Source organism: Fistularia commersonii, chromosome 24 (assembly GCF_037954325.1).
Source record: "Fistularia commersonii isolate RoL2024-O1a breed Wild chromosome 24, RoL_Fcom_v1.0, whole genome shotgun sequence".
Lineage (NCBI taxonomy): Eukaryota > Metazoa > Chordata > Actinopteri > Syngnathiformes > Fistulariidae > Fistularia > Fistularia commersonii.
The window spans coordinates 7,699,418-7,711,573 of NC_141307.1; the positions used below are offsets into that span (position 1 = coordinate 7,699,418).

Below are 12,156 nucleotides of genomic sequence, written 5' to 3' on the forward strand. Positions count from 1 at the left end.
GGCAGAGAAGTGTGTTGCACTGGTGCAGGACATGTATGCTAGCTGGGAGACAGTTGTGCGGTGTGCTGTAAGACGGGACCAGAGAAGTTCAAGGTGGAAGCGGGACTCTGTTGGGGATAGGCCCTGAGCCCCTTCTTGTTCGCAACGGTGACGGATGAAGGTAGACGTGAATCTCCACGGACTGTGACCTTTGCAGATGCCGTTGTGATCTGTAGTGAGAGCAGAAAACAGGTGGAGGTCAAGATAAGATAAGATAAGACCTCCGTCTCGTCCCGGACACGGAGGTCCCGGTGGAGGCTGATGTTCCTGCTTTAAAAAAATCAACATGGCTGATGCATCTTCCGCATCTGCCCGGTCACGTGGTACACGGCCCTCCGACAGGACGCCGAAGCATCAAAGTAAACCCAGGACTTCAACAACCAGACTCCTAGGAATATGATGAATGAATGGGGAAAAATGAAAGAGCCAAGGGTAGAAGCGCTGATTACTGGCGATCGCAAAAGGAGCAGAAACGAGTGTAAAAAGAAGCGAGGAGGGCATCGAAGAGGAGGAGGAGTTCAAAGGCAGGGGGTCCTGATGACGTACCGTACATGTGGAGTCCTGGAAGTGCCTAGGAGAGCCAGCGGTATGGAGATCAGCGGTTGGATTATTCAACAGCGACAGGTATAAACGAGAGAAAAAGAAATTCAGCACACATGGAGAAATACTGTACGGGGATGACAAGAACGGCGGCGAGCGACGGACGGAGGCGGCGAGACAACGGAAAGTGACCCGAAAGGTAAGGCGGGGAACTATGACTGAGCGCGTGTCGCGCCGGGCTTCACGGTGACTCCGGTGGGACAGACACAAGGGAATGAGCGGTGTGTGTCCGTGTGTGAAATGTTGGCGCTCTTGAGAGACAGCACCCCCTGCTTTTGACAGAGGGAACGAACATGAAAAAGCTTACGGCACCTGGTATTCCCAGGCGGTCTCCCATCCAAGTACTAACCAGGCCCGACCCTGCTTGGCTTCCGAGATCAGACGAGATCGGGCGTGTTCAGGGTGGTATGGCCGTAAACGAGACTAGCCTACGCGGAAGGGCATTTTATAAGCAGCCGTCCTCCGTCTTTTCCACCTCCAGTCATTTCCAGATCTGTCAGGAGCTCCTTCTATTGCGTTTCCATGATTACAGCCAGTGGCACCCAAGGTTACTATAACCAAAAATCATCAGACACACTGCACCTTAGGCTGCAGCCTAAGGTAAAGAGGGAGCTAGCAAAGGCCATACCAGGACTCAAATACACGGCGGGACAGTTAATGACAAGAGAAAGAGAAAATTAAATAAAATACACATGGAAAAAGGAAGAGTACTACCGATGCAGTATTTGCGCCGAGAATGCTCATAGAGAAGTACAGAGAAGGCCGGTGGGAGCCGCATTGCCTTTTTGTACACCTTGAAAAGTCATACGACAGGTTGCCAAGAGAGGAGCTCTGGTATCCTATGAGGAAGTCTGGAGCGGCAGAGAAGTGTGTTGCACTGGTGCAGGACATGTATGCTAGCTGGGAGACAGTTGTGCGGTGTGCTGTAAGACGGGACCAGAGAAGTTCAAGGTGGAAGCGGGACTCTGTTGGGGATAGGCCCTGAGCCCCTTCTTGTTCGCAACGGTGACGGATGAAGGTAGACGTGAATCTCCACGGACTGTGACCTTTGCAGATGCCGTTGTGATCTGTAGTGAGAGCAGAAAACAGGTGGAGGTCAAGATAAGATAAGATAAGACCTCCGTCTCGTCCCGGACACGGAGGTCCCGGTGGAGGCTGATGTTCCTGCTTTAAAAAAAACAACATGGCTGATGCATCTTCCGCATCTGCCCGGTCACGTGGTACACGGCCCTCCGACAGGACGCCGAAGCATCAAAGTAAACCCAGGACTTCAACAACCAGACTCCTCGGAATATGATGAATGAATGGGGAAAAATGAAAGAGAGCCAAGGGTAGAAGCGCTGATTACTGGCGATCGCAAAAGGAGCAGAAACGAGTGTAAAAAGAAGCGAGGAGGGCATTGAAGAGGAGGAGTTCAAAGGCAGGGGGTCCTGATGACGTACCGTACATGTGGAGTCCTGGAAGTGCCTAGGAGAGCCAGCGGTATGGAGATCAGCGGTTGGATTATTCAACAGCGACAGGTATAAACGAGAGAAAAAGAAATTCAGCACACATTGAGAAATACTGTACGGGGATGACAAGAACGGCGGCGAGCGACGGACGGAGGCGGCGAGACAACGGAAAGTGACCCGAAAGGTAAGGCGGGGAACTATGACTGAGCGCGTGTCGCGCCGGGCTTCACGGTGACTCCGGTGGGACAGACACAAGGGAATGAGCGGTGTGTGTCCGTGTGTGAAATGTTGGCGCTCTTGAGAGACAGCACCCCCTGCTTTTGACAGAGGGAACGAACATGAAAAAGCTTACGGCACCTGGTATTCCCAGGCGGTCTCCCATCCAAGTACTAACCAGGCCCGACCCTGCTTGGCTTCCGAGATCGGGCGTGTTCAGGGTGGTATGGCCGTAAACGAGACTAGGCTACGCGGAAGAGCATTTTATAAGCAGCCGTCCCCCGTCTTTTCCACCTCCAGTCATTTCCAGATCTGTCAGGAGCTCCTTCTATTGCGTTTCTATGATTACAGCCAGTGGCAACCAAGGTTACTATAACCAAAAATCATCAGACACACTTTACCTTAGGCTGCAGCCTAAGGTAAAGAGGGAGCTAGCAAAGGCCATACCAGGACTCAAATGCACGGCGGGACAGTTAATGACAAGAGAAAGAGAAAATTAAATAAAATACACATGGAAAAAGGAAGAGTACTACCGATGCAGTATTTGCGCCGAGAATGCTCATAGAGAGGTACAGAGAAGGCCGGTGGGAGCCGCATTGCCTTTTTGTACACCTTGAAAAGTCATACGACAGGTTGCCAAGAGAGGAGCTCTGGTATCCTATGAGGAAGTCTGGAGCGGCAGAGAAGTGTGTTGCACTGGTGCAGGACATGTATGCTAGCTGGGAGACAGTTGTGCGGTGTGCTGTAAGACGGGACCAGAGAAGTTCAAGGTGGAAGCGGGACTCTGTTGGGGATAGGCCCTGAGCCCCTTCTTGTTCGCAACGGTGACGGATGAAGGTAGACGTGAATCTCCACGGACTGTGACCTTTGCAGATGCCGTTGTGATCTGTAGTGAGAGCAGAAAACAGGTGGAGGTCAAGATAAGATAAGATAAGACCTCCGTCTCGTCCCGGACACGGAGGTCCCGGTGGAGGCTGATGTTCCTGCTTTAAAAAAAACAACATGGCTGATAAATCTTCCGCATCTGCCCGGTCACGTGGTACACGGCCCTCCGACAGGACGCCGAAGCATCAAAGTAAACCCAGGACTTCAACAACCAGACTCCTAGGAATATGATGAATGAATGGGGAAAAATGAAAGAGAGCCAAGGGTAGAAGCGCTGATTACTGGCGATCGCAAAAGGAGCAGAAACGAGTGTAAAAAGAAGCGAGGAGGGCATCGAAGAGGAGGAGGAGTTCAAAGGCAGGGGGTCCTGATGACGTACCGTACATGTGGAGTCCTGGAAGTGCCTAGGAGAGCCAGCGGTATGGAGATCAGCGGTTGGATTATTCAACAGCGACAGGTATAAACGAGAGAAAAAGAAATTCAGCACACATGGAGAAATACTGTACGGGGATGACAAGAACGGCGGCGAGCGACGGACGGAGGCGGCGAGACAACGGAAAGTGACCCGAAAGGTAAGGCGGGGAACTATGACTGAGCGCGTGTCGCGCCGGGCTTCACGGTGACTCCGGTGGGACAGACACAAGGGAATGAGCGGCGTGTGTCCGTGTGTGAAATGTTGGCGCTCTTGAGAGACAGCACCCCCTGCTTTTGACAGAGGGAACGAACATGAAAAAGCTTACAGCACCTGGTATTCCCAGGCGGTCTCCCATCCAAGTACTAACCAGGCCCGACCCTGCTTGGCTTCCGAGATCAGACGAGATCGGGCGTGTTCAGGGTGGTATGGCCGTAAACGAGACTAGGCTACGCGGAAGAGCATTTTATAAGCAGCCGTCCCCCGTCTTTTCCACCTCCAGTCATTTCCAGATCTGTCAGGAGCTCCTTCTATTGCGTTTCTATGATTACAGCCAGTGGCAACCAAGGTTACTATAACCAAAAATCATCAGACACACTTTACCTTAGGCTGCAGCCTAAGGTAAAGAGGGAGCTAGCAAAGGCCATACCAGGACTCAAATGCACGGCGGGACAGTTAATGACAAGAGAAAGAGAAAATTAAATAAAATACACATGGAAAAAGGAAGAGTACTACCGATGCAGTATTTGCGCCGAGAATGCTCATAGAGAAGTACAGAGAAGGCCGGTGGGAGCCGCATTGCCTTTTTGTACACCTTGAAAAGTCATACGACAGGTTGCCAAGAGAGGAGCTCTGGTATCCTATGAGGAAGTCTGGAGCGGCAGAGAAGTGTGTTGCACTGGTGCAGGACATGTATGCTAGCTGGGAGACAGTTGTGCGGTGTGCTGTAAGACGGGACCAGAGAAGTTCAAGGTGGAAGCGGGACTCTGTTGGGGATAGGCCCTGAGCCCCTTCTTGTTCGCAACGGTGACGGATGAAGGTAGACGTGAATCTCCACGGACTGTGACCTTTGCAGATGCCGTTGTGATCTGTAGTGAGAGCAGAAAACAGGTGGAGGTCAAGATAAGATAAGATAAGACCTCCGTCTCGTCCCGGACACGGAGGTCCCGGTGGAGGCTGATGTTCCTGCTTTAAAAAAAACAACATGGCTGATGCATCTTCCGCATCTACCCGGTCACGTGGTACACGGCCCTCCGACAGGACGCCGAAGCATCAAAGTAAACCCAGGACTTCAACAACCAGACTCCTAGGAATATGATGAATGAATGGGGAAAAATGAAAGAGAGCCAAGGGTAGAAGCGCTGATTACTGGCGATCGCAAAAGGAGCAGAAACGATTGTAAAAAGAAGCGAGGAGGGCATCGAAGAGGAGGAGGAGTTCAAAGGCAGGGGGTCCTGATGACGTACCGTACATGTGGAGTCCTGGAAGTGCCTAGGAGAGCCAGCGGTATGGAGATCAGCGGTTGGATTATTCAACAGCGACAGGTATAAACGAGAGAAAAAGAAATTCAGCACACATGGAGAAACACTGTACGGGGATGACAAGAACGGCGGCGAGCGACGGACGGAGGCGGCGAGACAACGGAAAGTGACCCGAAAGGTAAGGCGGGGAACTATGACTGAGCGTGTGTCGCGCCGGGCTTCACGGTGACTCCGGTGGGACAGACACAAGGGAATGAGCGGCGTGTGTCCGTGTGTGAAATGTTGGCGCTCTTGAGAGACAGCACCCCCTGCTTTTGACAGAGGGAACGAACATGAAAAAGCTTACGGCACCTGGTATTCCCAGGCGGTCTCCCATCCAAGTACTAACCAGGCCCGACCCTGCTTGGCTTCCGAGATCAGACGAGATCGGGCGTGTTCAGGGTGGTATGGCCGTAAACGAGACTAGGCTACGCGAGGAAGAGCATTTTATAAGCAGCCGTCCCCCGTCTTTTCCACCTCCAGTCATTTCCAGATCTGTCAGGAGCTCCTTCTATTGCGTTTCTATGATTACAGCCAGTGGCAACCAAGGTTACTATAACCAAAAATCATCAGACACACTTTACCTTAGGCTGCAGCCTAAGGTAAAGAGGGAGCTAGCAAAGGCCATACCAGGACTCAAATGCACGGCGGGACAGTTAATGACAAGAGAAAGAGAAAATTAAATAAAATACACATGGAAAAAGGAAGAGTACTACCGATGCAGTATTTGCGCCGAGAATGCTCATAGAGAAGTACAGAGAAGGCCGGTGGGAGCCCCATTGCCTTTTTGTACACCTTGAAAAGTCATACGACAGGTTGCCAAGAGAGGAGCTCTGGTATCCTATGAGGAAGTCTGGAGCGGCAGAGAAGTGTGTTGCACTGGTGCAGGACATGTATGCTAGCTGGGAGACAGTTGTGCGGTGTGCTGTAAGACGGGACCAGAGAAGTTCAAGGTGGAAGCGGGACTCTGTTGGGGATAGGCCCTGAGCCCCTTCTTGTTCGCAACGGTGACGGATGAAGGTAGACGTGAATCTCCACGGACTGTGACCTTTGCAGATGCCGTTGTGATCTGTAGTGAGAGCAGAAAACAGGTGGAGGTCAAGATAAGATAAGATAAGACCTCCGTCTCGTCCCGGACACGGAGGTCCCGGTGGAGGCTGATGTTCCTGCTTTAAAAAAAACAACATGGCTGATGCATCTTCCGCATCTACCCGGTCACGTGGTACACGGCCCTCCGACAGGACGCCGAAGCATCAAAGTAAACCCAGGACTTCAACAACCAGACTCCTAGGAATATGATGAATGAATGGGGAAAAATGAAAGAGAGCCAAGGGTAGAAGCGCTGATTACTGGCGATCGCAAAAGGAGCAGAAACGATTGTAAAAAGAAGCGAGGAGGGCATCGAAGAGGAGGAGGAGTTCAAAGGCAGGGGGTCCTGATGACGTACCGTACATGTGGAGTCCTGGAAGTGCCTAGGAGAGCCAGCGGTATGGAGATCAGCGGTTGGATTATTCAACAGCGACAGGTATAAACGAGAGAAAAAGAAATTCAGCACACATGGAGAAACACTGTACGGGGATGACAAGAACGGCGGCGAGCGACGGACGGAGGCGGCGAGACAACGGAAAGTGACCCGAAAGGTAAGGCGGGGAACTATGACTGAGCGTGTGTCGCGCCGGGCTTCACGGTGACTCCGGTGGGACAGACACAAGGGAATGAGCGGCGTGTGTCCGTGTGTGAAATGTTGGCGCTCTTGAGAGACAGCACCCCCTGCTTTTAACAGAGGGAACGAACATGAAAAAGCTTACGGCACCTGGTATTCCCAGGCGGTCTCCCATCCAAGTACTAACCAGGCCCGACCCTGCTTGGCTTCCGAGATCAGACGAGATCGGGCGTGTTCAGGGTGGTATGGCCGTAAACGAGACTAGGCTACGCGGAAGGGCATTTTATAAGCAGCCGTCCCCCGTCTTTTCCACCTCCAGTCATTTCCAGATCTGTCAGGAGCTCCTTCTATTGCGTTTCCATGATTACAGCCAGTGGCAACCAAGGTTACTATAACCAAAAATCATCAGACACACTTTACCTTAGGCTGCAGCCTAAGGTAAAGAGGGAGCTAGCAAAGGCCATACCAGGACTCAAATGCACGGCGGGACAGTTAATGACAAGAGAAAGAGAAAATTAAATAAAATACACATGGAAAAAGGAAGAGTACTACCGATGCAGTATTTGCGCCGAGAATGCTCATAGAGAAGTACAGAGAAGGCCGGTGGGAGCCGCATTGCCTTTTTGTACACCTTGAAAAGTCATACGACAGGTTGCCAAGAGAGGAGCTCTGGTATCCTATGAGGAAGTCCGGAGCGGCAGAGAAGTGTGTTGCACTGGTGCAGGACATGTATGCTAGCTGGGAGACAGTTGTAAGGTGTGCTGTAAGACGGGACCAGAGAAGTTCAAGGTGGAAGCGGGACTCTGTTGGGGATAGGCCCTGAGCCCCGTCTTGTTCGCAACGGTGACGGATGAAGGTAGACGTGAATCTCCACGGACTGTGACCTTTGCAGATGCCGTTGTGATCTGTAGTGAGAGCAGAAAACAGGTGGAGGTCAAGATAAGATAAGATAAGACCTCCGTCTCGTCCCGGACACGGAGGTCCCGGTGGAGGCTGATGTTCCTGCTTTAAAAAAAACAACATGGCTGATGCATCTTCCGCATCTGCCCGGTCACGTGGTACACGGCCCTCCGACAGGATGCCGAAGCATCAAAGTAAACCCAGGACTTCAACAACCAGACTCCTAGGAATATGATGAATGAATGGGGAAAAATGAAAGAGAGCCAAGGGTAGAAGCGCTGATTACTGGCGATCGCAAAAGGAGCAGAAACGAGTGTAAAAAGAAGCGAGGAGGGCATCGAAGAGGAGGAGGAGTTCAAAGGCAGGGGGTCCTGATGACGTACCGTACATGTGGAGTCCTGGAAGTGCCTAGGAGAGCCAGCGGTATGGAGATCAGCGGTTGGATTATTCAACAGCGACAGGTATAAACGAGAGAAAAAGAAATTCAGCACACATGGAGAAATACTGTACGGGGATGACAAGAACGGCGGCGAGCGACGGACGGAGGCGGCGAGACAACGGAAAGTGACCCGAAAGGTAAGGCGGGGAACTATGACTGAGCGCGTGTCGCGCCGGGCTTCACGGTGACTCCGGTGGGACAGACACAAGGGAATGAGCGGCGTGTGTCCGTGTGTGAAATGTTGGCGCTCTTGAGAGACAGCACCCCCTGCTTTTGACAGAGGGAACGAACATGAAAAAGCTTACGGCACCTGGTATTCCCAGGCGGTCTCCCATCCAAGTACTAACCAGGCCCGACCCTGCTTGGCTTCCGAGATCAGACGAGATCGGGCATGTTCAGGGTGGTATGGCCGTAAACGAGAATAGGCTACGCGGAAGGGCATTTTATAAGCAGCCGTCCCCCGTCTTTTCCACCTCCAGTCATTTCCAGATCTGTCAGGAGCTCCTTCTATTGCGTTTCTATGATTACAGCCAGTGGCAACCAAGGTTACTATAACCAAAAATCATCAGACACACTTTACCTTAGGCTGCACCCTAAGGTAAAGAGGGAGCTAGCAAAGGCCATACCAGGACTCAAATGCACGGCGGGACAGTTAATGACAAGAGAAAGAGAAAATTAAATAAAATACACATGGAAAAAGGAAGAGTACTACAGATGCAGTATTTGTGCCGAGAATGCTCATAGAGAAGTACAGAGAAGGCCGGTGGGAGCCGCATTGCCTTTTTGTACACTTTGAAAAGTCATACGACAGGTTGCCAAGAGAGGAGCTCTGGTATCCTTTGAGGATTTCTGGAGCGGCAGAGAAGTGTGTTACACTGGTGCAGGACATGAATGCTAGCTGGGAGACAGTATTGCAGTGTGCTGTAAGACGGGACCAGAGAAGTTCAAGGTGGAAGCGGGACTCCGTCGGGGATATTCCCTGAGCTCCCTCTTGTTCGCAACGGTGACGGACGGCCTGACAGATGAGGGTAGACGTGAATCTCCACGGTCCGTGACCTTTGCAGATGCCTTTGTGATCTGTAGTGAGAGCAGAAAACAGGTGGAGGCCAAGATAAGATAAGATAAGATATGATAAGATAAGATAAGATAAGATAGATAAGATAAGATAAGAACAACTTTATTTGTCCCGAAGGAAACTTGTGCCAGAGTTACAGAAAATATAACAGTAATAAATAATAGAAGGCAGACTTGGAAATCAAAATAAACTATAAACTGTAAAGTGTCTCGGTGAAACTATAGAGAGGTGGGGGTATGCTCTGGAAAGGAGAGGAACGAAAGTTAGTCGCAGCAAGACAGCATACATGTGTGGGGATGAGAGGAACTCGGGTGGAACGGTGAAGCTACAGGGAGTGGAGATCAAGAAGCAGGAACATTTCATGGACTTGGACACTCTGGATTGTTTTTTGGGCCGATCTTAATCCACGCTTTTGCGGTGCACCTGCCATGTGCAACGACAACTCCCTAGTTGGGTCACAACCCAGCCAGGGAGGGTCGGCGCGTGCGACCATAAACAATGAACCCGGCCTCCGGCGACACAGACTTGCTCTTGAACAGCACAACAGGGGAGAGCGCGGACGCAGTCCCCCACTACCAGAAATTATGCAGTTGAGATTCCCACATTTGGGGAATTCGCAGGGGTCAGCACAGCCGCAGTGCAATGGCTGAGCCTCGTCCTGTGTGAACCACCTTCTTGATCATGGTATCTCCCCTGCCAGGTAAGTATGAGTCGCACGCGTCCCGCGCACGGAGCGCTTTCACACGCACGCCGTTCTCAGTCGGGGGGGAACCCACGCGGACTGTTCCGGGAGCTCACACACGATCCCTCTCGCACACACACACACACAAACACACACACACTCCGTCAAAAAAAAACGTCAACTCTGAGTTCTGACGGGCCGGGACGCCGAAAACGACACGGACGCTTCAATTTTCACGAAGAAGTCAGAGGACAACCGGAACACGTTCCGTCCGTCCTCCTGATGCCGCGAGGGGTTTCTGCCGCTCTACGACCGGGAGAACTTCCCCCTGAGCCCAGTCTGACACAGTCTATACAAGGCAATCCATCCGTTTCAAATGCGATCCATTTAGGCTCAATTCTGGTCCATAGTGGGATTTTATTGGGCTGCACGGGGCGAATGGTAGGGACAGGGTTTCAGGCAGACACGCTCGTGTGTCGCTATCTACCGTTCCCTACCGGCAGAAACAACGGGGACAGTGTCGCTGGTCACACAGGGCACAGACAAGATCTGGGTCCCGTGTATGTTGGTTACGTATGACGGTGTTGGAGGACATGGCAACATTGACATCGGACACAAAAGCAGGGGGTGCACCGTTCCCAGAGGCACTGCAATACCGGGTCGATGCGTGGAGTGGACGGAGCAAGCCCCTATTCCATCTCCCTGTTCCAAAAATCAATTTAATATTTGGTCCCCGGATAGGGGACGTATCTGATATTAAACTGATAAGAACAGATACTACACTTGATCTTAGCCAAAAGGCCGAGAAGCGATAGCCCCACGCCCTCGCTCGACGCCAGCGCATTCCCCGCACCGTCAGCTTCACTCACGACTTCATTCCCAAATAAACCCCCACCCCGTCTAAGCCGCTCGGCCCGGAGCGACGGCGCATCTCCCCCATCGCCCCCATCGCCCCGGAGACGGAGGTCCCGGTGGAGGCCGATGCTCCTGCTTGACAAGAAACAACATGGCTAAAGCATCTTCCGCATCTGCCCGGTCACGTGGTGCACGCCCCCCCGACAGGACGCCAAAGCATCAAAGTAAACCCAGGACTTCAACAAGCAGACTCCTAGGAATCGTGTCCCCTTCAAATCAACCTGGAATATGGGAAAAAGTCGCCTGTGAGGAGAAAAGACACAGGTGGAAACAGGACGTTTGAACCGCTCACGATACACAGCGCGGCAAACGGGCGCCATCTTGTGAACCCGTCTGGTTACCGTATCGATGCGACCAGCTCTCACAGAGACTCGCCGCTCATCGCCGGGAAACACGATTCAAAAAACGGCACGAACACAAGACAACAGTAAAATGGTTTTAAATCCACATTTACATTTAATTACATTCATGTTTTCATCACTACCAGCAGAACAATTTCTAAACACGACGGTAAATCATCTCGTCCCGTGGCGAACACCCACTGGACCCCGGCACCCCAAACAGCCTTCGACGGCCTTGAACGCTAACCCCGCCCCGCACCGGCTAATACCGGCTGTTACGACGACTGCTGGTCGGACGGAGCCGATCGCGCTCGGCTAGACCACCGCTTTATCGTTGTCGTTTGAGTCGCCAACACTCAATTACCGACGCGCTCCGAGGCAAGATGGCGGAAGGCCGCTAGCTAGGTTGTTAGCTAGCCTTACCTCAGCTCACGAAATCTGTGACGTTGTCAAGATTTCTAGGCCGAAAGGCCCTCAATTACCGTGAAAAATCACCGGGAGTTGCTTCGCGGTTGTTATAAACACGGTCAATCCGATTGTAGGTCGAGAAATCGTCACTATTCTCTGTAAAAGTGAACTTACGTCGTGGGGCTGGACGGCGCTTTTGACCGGGAACAAATCGCGGAACCCCGGAGCCTTCAGGGACCGACAGCTCCCTTCTTCACTTCCGTTAACGGGGTATGTTCGGAAAATGGCCATAAACTCTTCGGTTCAATTCTACTTTGAACTATATAAATTAATTCTACTTCAAACTATATGAATTAATTCTAATTCTAACCATATGAATTAACTGTACTTTAAATTATGAATTAAGAAAAGAGAGGTGGGACCTGTGGAATCCCCTCCGTGGACACTTTCATCCCGAGTCCCGCTTCTCTGAACTCTTATACTGGCATTCTGTGGCTTAACTGATGCCAGACCACCATTGTTGACATGCAGAGGTTTTTAAATGCACTGAATGGAGAGAAGTTCTGACACACTGTTGATGAATCAGGTCCAAGTCCAGTCACCCAGCAGC

The 12,156-nt window shown here is 51.7% G+C and overlaps 7 non-coding genes and 1 pseudogene across 7 annotated transcripts; all 8 read right to left on the reverse strand.

Moving 5' to 3' along the window:
• Positions 1 to 939: 939 nt before the first annotated feature.
• On the reverse strand, positions 940 to 1,058 carry LOC147219894 (5S ribosomal RNA). The gene has a single exon (XR_015108312.1). It is a non-coding gene; the product is annotated as a 5S ribosomal RNA (ribosomal RNA).
• Positions 1,059 to 2,435: 1,377 nt separating this feature from the next.
• On the reverse strand, positions 2,436 to 2,544 carry LOC147219895 (5S ribosomal RNA; annotated as a pseudogene).
• A 1,380-nt stretch (positions 2,545 to 3,924) lies between these two features.
• On the reverse strand, positions 3,925 to 4,043 carry LOC147219896 (5S ribosomal RNA). The gene has a single exon (XR_015108416.1). It is a non-coding gene; the product is annotated as a 5S ribosomal RNA (ribosomal RNA).
• A 1,380-nt stretch (positions 4,044 to 5,423) lies between these two features.
• Positions 5,424 to 5,542, reverse strand: LOC147219897 (5S ribosomal RNA). The gene has a single exon (XR_015108313.1). It is a non-coding gene; the product is annotated as a 5S ribosomal RNA (ribosomal RNA).
• Positions 5,543 to 6,924: 1,382 nt separating this feature from the next.
• On the reverse strand, positions 6,925 to 7,043 carry LOC147219898 (5S ribosomal RNA). Its single transcript, XR_015108314.1, has one exon. It is a non-coding gene; the product is annotated as a 5S ribosomal RNA (ribosomal RNA).
• A 1,380-nt stretch (positions 7,044 to 8,423) lies between these two features.
• Positions 8,424 to 8,542, reverse strand: LOC147219899 (5S ribosomal RNA). Its single transcript, XR_015108439.1, has one exon. It is a non-coding gene; the product is annotated as a 5S ribosomal RNA (ribosomal RNA).
• A 1,202-nt stretch (positions 8,543 to 9,744) lies between these two features.
• Positions 9,745 to 9,908, reverse strand: LOC147219900 (U1 spliceosomal RNA). Its single transcript, XR_015108249.1, has one exon. It is a non-coding gene; the product is annotated as a U1 spliceosomal RNA (small nuclear RNA).
• A 596-nt stretch (positions 9,909 to 10,504) lies between these two features.
• LOC147219901 (U2 spliceosomal RNA) lies at positions 10,505 to 10,695 on the reverse strand. Its single transcript, XR_015108151.1, has one exon. It is a non-coding gene; the product is annotated as a U2 spliceosomal RNA (small nuclear RNA).
• Between the last annotated feature and the right edge of the window lie 1,461 nt (positions 10,696 to 12,156).